The sequence below is a fragment of the Falco cherrug genome, chromosome 11 (assembly GCF_023634085.1).
Source record: "Falco cherrug isolate bFalChe1 chromosome 11, bFalChe1.pri, whole genome shotgun sequence".
In the NCBI taxonomy this organism is placed as follows: Eukaryota; Metazoa; Chordata; class Aves; order Falconiformes; family Falconidae; genus Falco; species Falco cherrug.
The window spans coordinates 29,890,456-29,904,266 of record NC_073707.1 but is presented as its reverse complement, the minus strand read 5'-3'; positions in this window follow the sequence as shown (position 1 = coordinate 29,904,266).

The window sequence follows — 13,811 nt, the reverse complement described above, 5'->3', positions numbered from 1 at the left end:
TGAAATATGATTTCTTTCCTCAGCACAGATGCTGTCAAATAGAAACATCTCTCAGCTGTATTCAGTCCAGGCCTATCACTTTTAACAACCTCCACTTGAAAAAAAAATGAAAAAAAAATTAATAACCTTGTTCCTAGCAAAGTGATGAGTGGAACCGTTTTTTGTGGCTTAAATTATTGATTGCCCTTAAGCATCTCATCTCAAGTATTTTCAAAGGGGAAGCAAACAAGAATGTATTTTACAAATAAAAATCAGTTTAATGAAAAAATCCATAAGACAAGTTGATTATGATTCTTGCTTGGTTTTGATTAATAATATTTTTAAATTATTTTGGAAACTATTTTTCTAGTTACATTCTTGACCTCGTTATTTACTGAAACTTCATAATGTACATATGGATGAAAACTAAAAGGAGAAAGTTGATTAGAGAATGACAGAGATTTTCTAAAAGGGGGATTTACTGAAACGGATCCTTACTTGCTAAGACTGCAGAATGTATTTATATAAGTGATTCACCATACGGATGTGGGAAAATGTTCAAATATTTGTGCATCAAGTTTCAGACTTTCATAAATGTTTGCTACAGAAAGTAACACTGACTATAAAGTATCTTTTTGCTATAGAAAGTAACACTGACTATAAAATGTCTTTTGGCTTCGAATCATGTATTTAATTCAGGAAACCCGAAATGACAGAATGAACCAAATGCATAAGCAAGACATTACTACCTGGGTAGTGAGTCCCCATCACGAAACTGAATACATGACGTGACCCTTACTGCCTGACATGTAAATGTCCACATTTACACAACGATCGCTAAACACATCTATGCCATTCTAAGTGTTTTTCAGATCTTGAAATCCTGCACCCTGCTAGGTCTTGGCCCAAAAGGTGGTATCAACAACAGCAGCGTGTGAGTGCTAGCATCTGCCACCAGCAGTCCCTGTGGGATCGCTGGCAATTCCCCATCCCAGCCTTCCTGGGGAGAGAAGAAGAAGGATCCTGCCATGGTGGTGCAGGATTAGCGGTGCAGAATCAGTGCAGAGAGCTGCTCCATCACATTGCTGGTTAATACAGGCCAGGTTAGCGAAGCTGGAGGAGCTCCTAATGAAAAGACAGATTTAAAGTCTGTGTTTTAATAATACCTGCTAAAAAGCGGTCTGTAGGGCCGCAACCTCTAGCTGAAATCTCTCCAGGAGGCTGGAATAGCAGTGCAGTCCTACCACTCTTCTCCCCCAGGATAAAGAGCGAGCTGCCTCCCCAGACCCCAGGTAAAACAGAGCCTGAGCAAAGTAAAGACCGACAGAGCATGACCGAAACTGTATTTACAGTGATGAGCAACTCTTAGCCACGGTAAAAACATGCATATTTTAGTAAAGTCATTTATTGTTAGATTTACTCTTTTGTTCTGGTTTTATTTCCATTCTTCCTGCAATATAATGGAATGTTTTTCTCAGCATAATGGAGTTGAATAAAAAAGGAAGAAAATTCATAGCTGTTACTATTTTTGTAGTTTGGAAAACAAGAACTTGAGGAGAAAATGCAGTATGACATACCCCTTTCTGCATATGCTATATGCTAATTTAGATAATTGAAAAACACAAGACAACATAATTATCTGACATTGTTCATAGAAATTGCTTCTCCTGCAGTGTTAACTTAAAAAGTGAGTAAGTGCAGGAATACCTTCTTGCTCACAGAGGTGAGGGAAGGGTACTAGCAGCCAAAAATGCTGGCATTATTCATAGGGCTGCAGTTCAGCTGGTGTAAAATATGATGCACTGTCATTTAATAGGCCCACAAAAATCATAAAAATCTGTTTGAATCATGTAATCACCCGTGCCACTGGGACAGCCTCTTTGTCCTAAAGAAGAACCGAAGATATTTTGGAAAGCACGTCCACTTTATATCTTCATCCAAGGAAACAACCACAAATCAATTAGATTAGAGCAGCGGCTGGGTGATACAGGAGTTAAGGTTGTGCATGTCAGCATTTCTATTAGGTTGATAAGTAACCTGCTGTGGAAAATCTAAACAGTAGCATAGACGGTCTCTGCAAATAAGTTGTCTTATTATTTTCTCTAAATTTTAAATCATTGGTTATTTTGAACTCATGTCAGCTTCATTTTGCTGCTGTGTACCTGCCAGCTTCAAGAACATCCTTGCACAGATATTAATACCTGAAATACCACGTGTGCATTTAATTTATCTGGTAAGGTTTAGAAAATGAATGCTCAGTTAGTCCCTGTTGGTGGTAATGGAGGAGTTAAGGCTCCCAGCAATTCTGTGGAATGTAGGCTTTAAAAATTTATTAATAAAAAATGATCCAGCAAGTTCAGTCATCTTGGGTTTCTTTAATGAAAAGATGTTTAAATATATAAACACATAAAGTAAATATTCACCTAAAAATGATTCACAGATGCATTTTTAAAGCTCCAGTGACAGATTTTAATATAAAGTTTAAACAAAATTGCCAGAATAAAGCTTGTGGATATTGAATTTTTGGCTTTCTTATAATAATAAGAATATATGATATGTTCAGTAACAGAGATCCACTTGTAGAGAAGTCTTTCAATACAGGCAAGATCTTTAATAGGACAAATTAACCTGGAAGGAAGAAAAAGGCAATGCTACATATACCACCAATGGTGGTCTATACGTGACTAAAGAAATCACAATGTCATTTCTTCATTGCAAAGACTATATGTAATGCCATTAGGCATGCAGGTGAAAAGTGGAGAGACCATATTCCAAGGTAGACTTCACACAAAGCATTTTTTCAGCTGCTCACCTGGAAATCAGGAGACTCAAGGAGTTAATTTTCTTTGTCACATCAGAGTCACAGAGGGGCTGAGGTTGGAGGCACTGCTGAAGACCATCTAGCCCACCCCCTGCTTGAGCGAGGGCAGCCAGCACAGGCTGGGCATTGAATATCCCCAAGGATGGAGACTCCACAGCTTCTCTGGGCAACCTGATCTTGTGCTTGGCCACCTTCTCTTCTGCTTAAACAGAATCTCCTGTATTTCACTTTGTACTTGTTGACTCTTGGCTATTCACGGGGCACCACTGAGAAGAACCTTTGAACAATCCCAGCTCACTCAGACACTTGCTCCAGTCCCTTAATCACCTTCCTGGCCCTTTGCTGGACTTGCTCCTGTATGTCCTTGTCTTTCTTGTGCTGGGGAGATCAGCACTGGGCCAAACACTCCAGCTGTGTTCCCAAGTGGTGAGCAGAGGGGAGGGATCACCTCCTCTGCCTAATACAGCCCAGGACACCATTGTCTACCTTTGCTACAAAGGCACATTGCTGGTTGACGGTCAGCTTAGGGCCCACCAGGACCCCGGCGCCTCCTCTGCCAAGCAGCTTTCCAGCTGGTTGGCCCCGGTATGTGCTGGGGCATGGGGTTGCTCCTCACCTGGTGCAGGACTTTGTGCTTCCACTTGATGAACTTCACGCAGTCCCCAACAGCCTATTTCTCCAGCATGTCCAGGTCTCACTGGGGTGGCAGCACGGCCACCTGGTGTGTCAGCCACTCCTCCCAGTTTCGTGTCATCTGCAGAACTGCTGGGGTTGCACTCAGAGGTCATCAGTGAAGACCTTAAAGTGTCAGTACCAAGGGAAGCAAGTGCTATATCCTCAACAGCAATAGAATAGATTTCTACATAAGATCAATGCTTTTTGAACGAAAAAGTTTTCCCCATTTCCCCCCACTAGCAGTACAGAATAGAACACAAGTGCACTTTGGGGAACAAAATTTATATATCCAAATAATTTCTTCTTTCATCTTGAAAAAAAGTTCTAAATAACTTTCATAACACATTCAATCTCTTTTTAAACTTTATGGCTGCATCATGAAGGAACATTCAATTTGTTAGCCAACTAACCAAGCAAAAAAGAATTTACATACAATTTTTTAACAATGTGTTTTGAAATTAAATCTTTGTTGCATTGACCTCCGTGTCTGTACTAAACCTAGGGATTAGCTCTATTTTTCAATCGGTCTGTAACACATTGAATATCACTACCAAGAACAAAGGTGTTTTTGACAAACTGTCTTTGCAAATGCCTTTTAAAACTTTAGGTATAGGTTGGAAAATAGAAATGTAATTGCTTGGCATTCATTTAACCCTGTAGAGTATTGATAATAATATTTTATTCTAGGATAGTTATAATTGTTTGGGGTTTTTTTTTTTCACGAAGCCACATTATAATCACATTAAGACACTTCAGGGTGTCTACCCTAACAATAGCATGTCCTGCTGTGTCTTATTACTTAAATGTGCTTGCAATTTGCTCTCCCTGCTGACTGCTCATTTGTCTTCTCTAGGCATAGATTGATGGCAACTTTTACCAAGTTGTATTTATTTTACTAAGAAGAGTGTTGATCAATACGGTATGAGCTGAGACAATCAAACTCATTTTTCTAATGATACTGTTTTTCCAGAAAGCCTGGTGAGATGTTTTTATTTGCACCATACCTTACAATCAATTACTCCATACAGATGGTTAGCGATGATAACAGTTTCCCTGCTTAGCAAGACTCGTTACTTTGCAGGAAAATTTGAGAAGTCCTGGGAAGGTAATGGTAATCCAGACTCATGGACCCTTACTGCGCATCCCAGAAAGCCAGGCACATCCAGTTTGGCTGTTTTGAGACTGTTGCAGTACACATTGACCTGCTGGGAAGGAGGTATTTGGCAATATAGTGCTAAATACCACGGGCAGAGACCAGCCACTTGTTTCTGCGTCAGCCCGGTATGACGAGCAAGTCTGAATGCGTTAAGGTGAGAAGGGGCATTAAACACTTCTCCATACTGAAATATAGACAGAGTCTATATTCTTCACTCTAAAGGCATATGGAAAAGCAACCGACAGCCTCAAAAGCGCTCAAGCCAGATTTTTGACACCACTTTGGTACTGAAATGACTTTTAGTCGGTTTACTTAAGATAATTCACATGAAGGCGGTGAGTAGCCAAACATGATAAAGGGTTTAGAAGAGTTTCAAAGTTGCTTTCAGACACTTCGGTTTAAACAAATTCCTTAGCAAACCGAAGCCCCTCTGAGTCACGTTCCACATCCCCCTGGAGTGGAAATCTCCTGGGGGGAAAGCCCAGGGTCTGCAGTGATGCCCCCGGGGGGACACCCACCTAGTCCTGGGCAAGGGCGAGCAGTGTGCGGGCTCTGCATGTCACCTCTGCAGGTGCGCAAGTGCTGAATTAGCTAAAGCCAGAGGTTTATCCCCCTTATTAATATTAATTTGACTGTAACAAGGTCAGGCTAAAATGTATACTTTCTGAAGTCAGTGAAGAGTGCATGTGGTGCAGCTGAGCTCACAACGGTGGTTTTTTATGCCCATCTGGATTCTCTGATGTCTAATAAAAGGTGAAGTAGTCTTTAGCCTCAGTGCCAGTGCTAATACCCTCCCTCTCCTCCAGCTTCTGGCTTTTATGAAATTGGAAGGAATTTAATATCTCTGTGAACTCCACCTCTTTGTTAAATTTCATTATAAATACTTAATGGCTTAAAAAGACCTTAGTACAGATAGCTGGACAGGCAAACAAACACATGAGGAGGAAAGGTTATATATATACTTATATGTGTAGCTCATACATATCTAAAAATAAATTTCTCCTTGGTCATATTAGCAATCTTTTCCTACTTCTCAAATAATATCAGAAATAAAAAGCCTTACTGGCAGCAAGTACAGCTGAAGCTAATTCTGTCTTAGACTCATTCTCCAAAATGACAAAGCACAAAGATTGCATTTTATACAGGTGAGCTACCAACAGTCTGGTAATTACATGTTTAAGTAATGAATGAATTCCCTCTAGGTTTCTTAACTCAGCATGGCCTAAATTAGTTATATACCTCTCTTGTATCCCAACCCAGGAGCATACGCATCAAATAATGTCTGTAGAAATCTATAGGAAACTACGCAGCATGGGGTAGAAATTAGGTCCTTATATTACACTGAAGTGGTACCGCTCTTCTGAGGTTGTAATCCAATACAGACTGCGTTGCTTTAAAGCTGAAAAGAGGAAAAAAGCATACTAATACTGGGATAAACAGGATTGCTGCTGAGAGTCTTCTACAGAGAAAGGAAAACGGAAACCACAGCTAATTAATGGCACTTTATCTGAGAGTTTTCTTAATACTGCAGGATCCAGGGACACAGCTTCCACATTAATATCTGTTTTATGATTCCCCCTGCCCTAGAATGAACCATAATTTCATTATCAATTCCAGACATCTATGTCTGAGATGTATTTTCAGTGTTTACAATGCTTTTCAAAACAGAACTAATGAACTGTGTTTTTTAAAGGATTCTGTGGGTTTTGTAGGCAGGCCTGTTATTAGAGATAGAAAGCAAATGGGAGCAATAAATTTGAAATGATGCCTGGTGTACAAATAAAAGTTGTAAGCAGCAGGTTCAATATCTTTGCATAATTGTGACTCATCTAGCTGAGTTATCTGCAAGCAGAGAACTCGGGATGTGAAACTGTGAAATGCTGTTTCATCAGAGAAAGGAAGGAGTTTGATATGCTGGGATCATGCCCATCATAAACTCATGGATCTATATCACCCAGTATCAGAGGAAGGCAAATGGTCCTGCTATGGAAAGGGCAGTACGCTCAGCCTGTAAAGTCACCCAGCAACTATACCCTTGAATTCAAAATGCATATTTTGTTGGGGTTTTTTTGTTTTGGTTTGGTTTTTTTTTTTTAAAAGGTATAAATATTTGCAACTATTCTAAAGTATTTTTCCTAGAAATTCTACTTTAGTCTGATTTCTTCCATCTTTGATTGTTTTGGTTGTTGGGGTTTTTGTTGGTTGTTTTTTTTTTTTCCCCTTTCTCCTTGTTTGGCTGAGCTAGATCTTGCAGACACGGCCTCTTGTCTGTTTCTCCTTTGCCCAGAATTGATCACAGCTGATAACAAAGATCTCACTTACATTTCTATTTCTGAACACTCTCAGGTGTCTATCTGTAGAGGAATTTTAGAGGGATGAAGGCAGGTTAATTAACACTGATAACATACAGCTGTGGGCTGGCTTCAGGGGCGGTGGGTTGGCTGATGTGGATGATGTGCAGCTGTGGCTGGTTCCTGCTAAGTAGTTAAATAGCTGTAAGGGGTATGGATGAAAAGAGACTTAGAAGAAGCAGAGAGAGGAGAAAGAGCGAATGTGCCCTGGATGTAGGAGAGGCCCTGGGAGAAGCCGGGGGGCTGGATGAAAGGAGGTTGTTTGGAAGAGGAGGCTTGGAGAAGGAAAACTCTGGATACAGCAGAGGCAAGAAGCAGGGTGGACTGGCCTGAAGAGGCTGAATAAACATCTTGGGCAGTAGATGAACTTTGAAACCTTGTGGGGGATTGGTGGCTGTGCTGGGGCAAGGTGTGGGAGCTACTTAGTGAGGCTAACCTGGTACGCGATGGTAAAAGCTTTGTTGCAGCTGGCTGGTTTTGATAGTGTTGCAACATCTATCTAGATCAGTTTTTCACATCTCCATAGCCTGATACCTACATGTACATCTCTGATGCTTCATGGTTGGAATTATATTTTTTCTGGTAATGCAAGAGTCTATTCTTTCCTAACCTTCTCCAGAACACCTAAACATATCTTCCCTTACTTTAACATTTTAAGAATATGTTACATCCTTTTTCAGGGCTAATTATTTTTTAGATGCAGAAATATTCTGCACAGTGTTTGGGCAGATTAAGGTTTTTATGGGAGCAAAATGATTTCTAGCACACAGATGCAGAATGTAAATGCATGTTAGTGAAGAATGTGTGTGTTCAAACCAACCAAATAAAAGAAACCTAGAGACAGTATGGGACAACCCTGGCCTTGAACTGTCTGACTGGTAAGCATTGCAACAAGGCTGTAAAGCTTCAGCACGTGCTGCATCACAGAATGTACTGTTATAAGCACCTTTGACAGAGAGAAACCTATTTTTGGGGATCAATTCAGTCTTCCTAAACCAGACATTTAAAATAGGTCAAAGATTTACAAGAGTGATGCTGTTTACTAGTCATTAATTTTGGTGATTAGATCAAATGCAGACGTCTGCCCTGCCAGTGTGAGGGAGACAGAGCCTTACTCAGTGGGATTTCATTTTTATAGCTTTTTCACCTCTTTTCAGCTCATCCACTGAACTTGTGCTAAAAAGCACATGTCCTTGGCTTTACCTGGAAATCCTTACTGAGACTGACAAGGATTGTTATTTCTGCACCCAAACAGGAAGAGAGACTGCAAGTGCAGTGGGCTACCACACAGCCTTGGCAGAAAAGCCCCTCTGTGGCTAACCCTGTCTTCTATGGGGTTACCCCAGGTCTTACCTGGACAGAGGGGTATGTAGAGCTTGGCAAACCAGGCTGTGCTTCAGACAGTTTTATCATCTTCAAAGCAGATTGAATTTTGCCCGCATAATACCACCACTCCTTTCCTGATGGAGATCTGACTCACATTTTGTTTTAATGTATGGCAGGCTGATTTTTAACTTAGCTAGAAGCTGCGAACATGGCCAGAATAATGTTCTGCAATGTGGTGGGTCTATTTTGCCAGTAATATATTGGCCATTTCCAGAGGAAATAATTCTTCAGGTTCATATGCTTTCCCTGCTTGCTTAGCTACATAACTTCTCCCTGGTGGGCAACGTCTTAAAAGGCCATTGTGTGTGTGTATATAACATAAAATTGCTCCAAGATCCCACCGCTTGTTTCTCTGGCATCTTTGTAGTGGGGCATTCTCCTCCAGGTGAGGCAAGGTCTCATTATCACTATTGTTATTCTAAGTAAGCCAATTTAGCAACTGGAGCACTTTTTTTTTACTAGCTCAAATGCAACATCAAGTCTGAGGCAAAATCATTTTATCAGATTAAGGAGCTGTCCGGGAGGACCTGTGGGACTTCTCTCCATGGGGAGAATTTAAGGTGAGGAATGGACCTTCTGCAGCTGGGATGGATTCTTTAAGGTTAAGAGCCTATCTGTTGTTTGTTAAATGACTTGTATTTTGTATGCTTAGGGGTCTGTCCAAACAGGACATAAAAACCATCACAGAGCCTACAAAGGGAATGAAAGCAGGAAAAGCTGTGCCTGAAGGGTTGGTCACCAATGCCCGGGCCAGAAACACTGCTGAGGAGAGCTGGTCATCAGCCACACTGGAGTCACTCCACCAAAGAGATCTGCTGGAGAGGTATTGACTTGCAATAACTATTCTGAAGCTTATATCTACATGTTTTTCTTAATCCTCTTTCTTTAAAGGAGATTACTTACTTAATTGTATCGTTATGTTCCCAACACAACTAGGTGCATCCCGACCGCAAAACCAGAGGAACGCTCTTTCAGCCTGCACGCACCAGCTACATTATAGGTGGGTGGGAAACGAGGAGAGAGCAGGGTTTGATTCCTTCTGGGTCCTGAATGAATCTGGGATCCAGACACAATCCAGAGCAGCTAATCACCCTGTACAACTCCATTAGTTTCTGTGAGCTTTAAGGATTTGAAGCCTCTTAAAATTCTTGCCCAAAGCATGATTTGAGCATGTTTTCTTAGTGCTTTCTTTTTCCTGCTGAAAATATTAGCATCCAGTTTGTATAGTGCACTGAGTAAAAACTGCAGGAGACAAAACCAGAAGCTGGTGGCAAAACACCCCTTCATTTTCAAAGACCTTGCCCTGAATTTAGCGAGGTGTCTGCTCACAGCTCTGCCTTCCCCTTTTCAGAGGTGACAGGGACTGGCCTCAGCTTCACAGGAGCCTGGGGAAGGCATTTTCCTCACAGGGCCTTTTGCTAGGAACCCCCTTGTTTAGACATCAACCTGAGCAAAAATGTATGAAATCCCCATAACCGCTAATCTATAAACTAAAATAAGCAAACTGGGACAACTAGCTTAAAGAAAGACTTTGAACTTACATGCGTATGTGATCGCATACTGTGATACTATTTCTATCACTGTTTTCAAGCAACAGTCCGAGTGGCTTCAGAAGGCTTTTCTGGAGTCAGGATATTTTGAGTCCCTCCTGTTTACATGATGATTGGTTTGTTTCCTCTGCCAGACATTCAGGAATATGATATTTATAGAGATACATTTCATGTATTAAAATTCTCAAAAGGAGGAATAAACATTTCATTATCTCTCTTAAAAAAACCCAAACCCTGAAAACGCCACCACTCCCCACAAAAAAAAAAATAAAAAAAATGCTGGATCCATAGAGATACCTGAAGGAAGGGACCAGTAATAAAAAAATGAAGATGTCCAGTGTGATAAGATTCTGTATCATCCATGTTGTTCTCCATGCACACATCACTTAGAGTGCATTTTGACTTTGATGTTTTATTACAGATGTTTGTTTGTTATTATTGCCAGTTTCTCGGTAAATTCAGCTGTCTGTACAGTTGGTCTTTATGTGATATTGCTGGCTTAGGTCATTTACTGCCCTCAATTCAGAAACCAGTCACACACAGTGCTGAAGGGAAGTATATAGCCCCGAGTCAGAAGTCTGGCAGAACTAAAAGATAGCTTGTTAGGGTTTTTTCCAAAATAGACGTGTTTGACCTATTGCGGATTACAAAGGGAGCCTTAATGGAAAATGGTGGCTGTGTTTACTTGAGGAATGCATTTGATAATGTTGTGATTATACAAATAAGTACTTTAGTTTAGTTGACCTGTCCTAATTTAATTATTTTACTTTCCAAAGCCTTTGCTATGCAGCCAGACGTCCTTAGCTATCGATGTCAAGGCAGGCAGCTATCACTCTCCTGATGGCCTCTCCTGGCATTAAATGTGCCTCCATCCACACCTGCTGCCAAGGATGCAGGCAGGAGGGGAGAGGCTGACGTGCTCTGTCTGCGCTCCCCATAGCCATCCCCAGGACATGGGATGTGCTGGGGCTTCCCCTGCCCCATGCACTGCTGAAAATTGCCGGGAAGCTTGTATAAATGGCAGGATGAACTAAAACGTCATGCTTTTGTGCAAGTTTGGGGCATGCTTGCGCTGATGCTTGTTTACAGGAGAGCTGGAAATGACGGGAGGGATGGGCAGGGCCATCTGGGCTGGGTGCTGCCCTTCTCAGAGCCCAGCATCAGCCTGGCTGCACGAGCAAGAGCAGAACCAGCAGGTCCTCCACGAGTACTGATGCCCAAACCCACCCAGAACTGGGGCAAATCAGCTGCCGGGTCCCCTCCTGCCCCAGGACTCAAACTCAGCTTCAAAAGGTCAACTCAGCTGCTCTTTTACCATCTTCAAGTGCCTGTTAAATAGGGATGATTGTTATTGGAGGTAAAATTTATTGGCACGGTATTTCTATTTGTAAGGTAGAGGTGGCTTTTAAGGGCATGAGACCCCAGGAAATCTGGAGATTATTCCATCCCCACCCCCCGCTTGTTTTGAAGCTTATGTTATTTCTCACGAGGTCTCAGTGGCATCCCAACATTCTTAATCTACTGACTGCAGCTCCTTTAAAACTGAGGAGCTTAAATCTGGTAATTTAATTTAGTCCAAATTTGAAAGTTTTTGTATGATCTCCTTTTAATTCATTTTTAATTCCTTTATACATTTTTAATTACGTTATTAGAGTGCTTGTGTTGAAATTCACCTAGAGTGCTGCATAGAGATAATTAGTTAATGTATAACAAGAAAGCCTATTGTATTTGGTACAGTTGAGGATTACTGGAATTCAAAATATTCTGGCTTTTTAACTTTAAGATTGTACACTAATACGGTCCAAATAAAAATTTGCATACACAATATTAACCTGGCAGACGTGAATGGGAAAGAACAAAAAGGCAAGCAAACACCCACTTTCCCTGGTAGTCATACAATGCTCATTGTTAGACCTGAACCAGTAATGACACTGTATCTGAATCTTGATTAAAAAATTAATTGCTGGCTAACTACAAAAAAAAAAAAAGGAAAAAAAGAAAAGAATAAAGCAAACAAGAAAAGGGGCTTTTACAGAGATGGAATTAATTGTAACACAATGAATTCACAAATCCAGCAGTGGAGTACATATTCTAACAGCCTTAACAAGCTATCATTTCCCACTCCAGCTCCGGAGTACAGGAAAATAAACTCTGCTAATGGCAACAATACCAGGCACATTCCTATTTCAAACAGTAAGTGCTACTTTGTTCTTTATTTACATATGCAATTGAAAACAATAATGTCACATTTATTCTGAGGAACTGTAAATGTTAACTTTACTGGTTTGTCTCTCTGAGTTTTAGGGCATCTCTTATGGAGCAATGTAAGACTACTTGGTTTTTTCTGCTTCACCCAAGAAAAAATTTATTGCTTGGCAAAGCTCAATTCATTTTTGATTCTTTGCTATCCTGATGGCCATGCCTTGTAACTGCATTTGAGATCATGGTCCTGTTATGCTGGGAATTGTGCAGGTACACTGAAGAGCTGGCAGTCAAACCAGGCAAAGCAGAGGGAATAGATGGGGAAGTGGGCAAAGGTGTGGTGTAACATGCTCAGTGGCAGAGCTGGAAAATAAGGCAGAGCTAATTAGTATTAGCTCAGAGCACTGTTTGCGAGAGAGGAGTAAAGTACAAATCATATTATAGAATGGACTTCAGAGAAAGGCTGGAGATTATCTTTCTGAAAGGTGATATTGTGCCCAGTTAGAAACTTTCATACCAGTTTGCTTCCCTGGGAAAACAATTGATTTCACTGTGGTCTGGAGCACGTGTTGCTCCAGATCTGGGAGGATGAAACTGCTCAATTCATGGTTAGTTGCATATATGATAAATTGAAGCAGGTGCATATGAGAAACTCCACTGACATCCTGATCTCTTAAAAAAAAAAAAGGGGGGAGGGGAAAAAAAGAGATTTGTATTTGTCTGTGCTCTGTACAAAAGTTCTAAAATGCAAATGCTGCAAGAAGGATAGTATTTTCCTTTGGGAGCAAAACAACAATACTTGCAATTGAGGATATGAAAATTTTAAAATGCCATGTAGCTTGTTATTTATTTATATTGAAAGATACCTTCACAAAATTAAAAGTAGGTGAAATCCAAACAACAGCAGAAAACATTTTTGGAAAAGGGGATCTGGAAATTTGGACTTTTCACAAAAACAGAGACCTGAACTTTTGTAATCAGGATCTAAACCCTGTGTTTTAAGGATGCAGAGATACGGCTTCAGAGTTACATTTCAAGCATACGTTGTCCCTCCATCTTCAGTGCAGACCTCATTTTTGGTACAATGTTAGCAATGAGGTGTGTATGAGGCAGCTCAGCAATAGTGTCTCAGAACTGAAGACAAAGTCCTAATTTTCCACTGGAAAAGAGATTTTGCTCATAAATTTGAGACTGTCCATTCCCCTCCTGTATGTATTTCCATTGAACCTGGGTTTCTTGCCTACTGGTTTTATTATCTAGCCAGGTAAAACGGCTCTGGTGGAGAAGTTAAGGGAGAGATATCGGTCCTCTCTGGTACCATGCCCTTCCAAGGGTAAAGATCAAATCTGGCAGAGAAGGAAATTCCCTCCTCCTCAGTGGATGTGGCTAGCTGTGTGCCACACAAGGATCTCAAACCTGAATCCTCCTTTAGGCAGTACATTATCGAGGTACCCTCAGAGAATGCCTTTATTCAAGATTCAGTGTTTGGTTTATCTAACAGTCAAAAAAAGGCCAAAGGTCCACCTTGATACCAGCAGTACTCCAAGCCACTATGATTAAACCCCATTGGTATCAAAAGCATAGTAGGAAATTATGTGGGCAGCATCGAATCACCTTTTCTTTTGATCACAAAGCCCATGGGACCCTTAATCCCATATATTTTTAGAACAAGTGCAAGTTCTGTTCAGCCT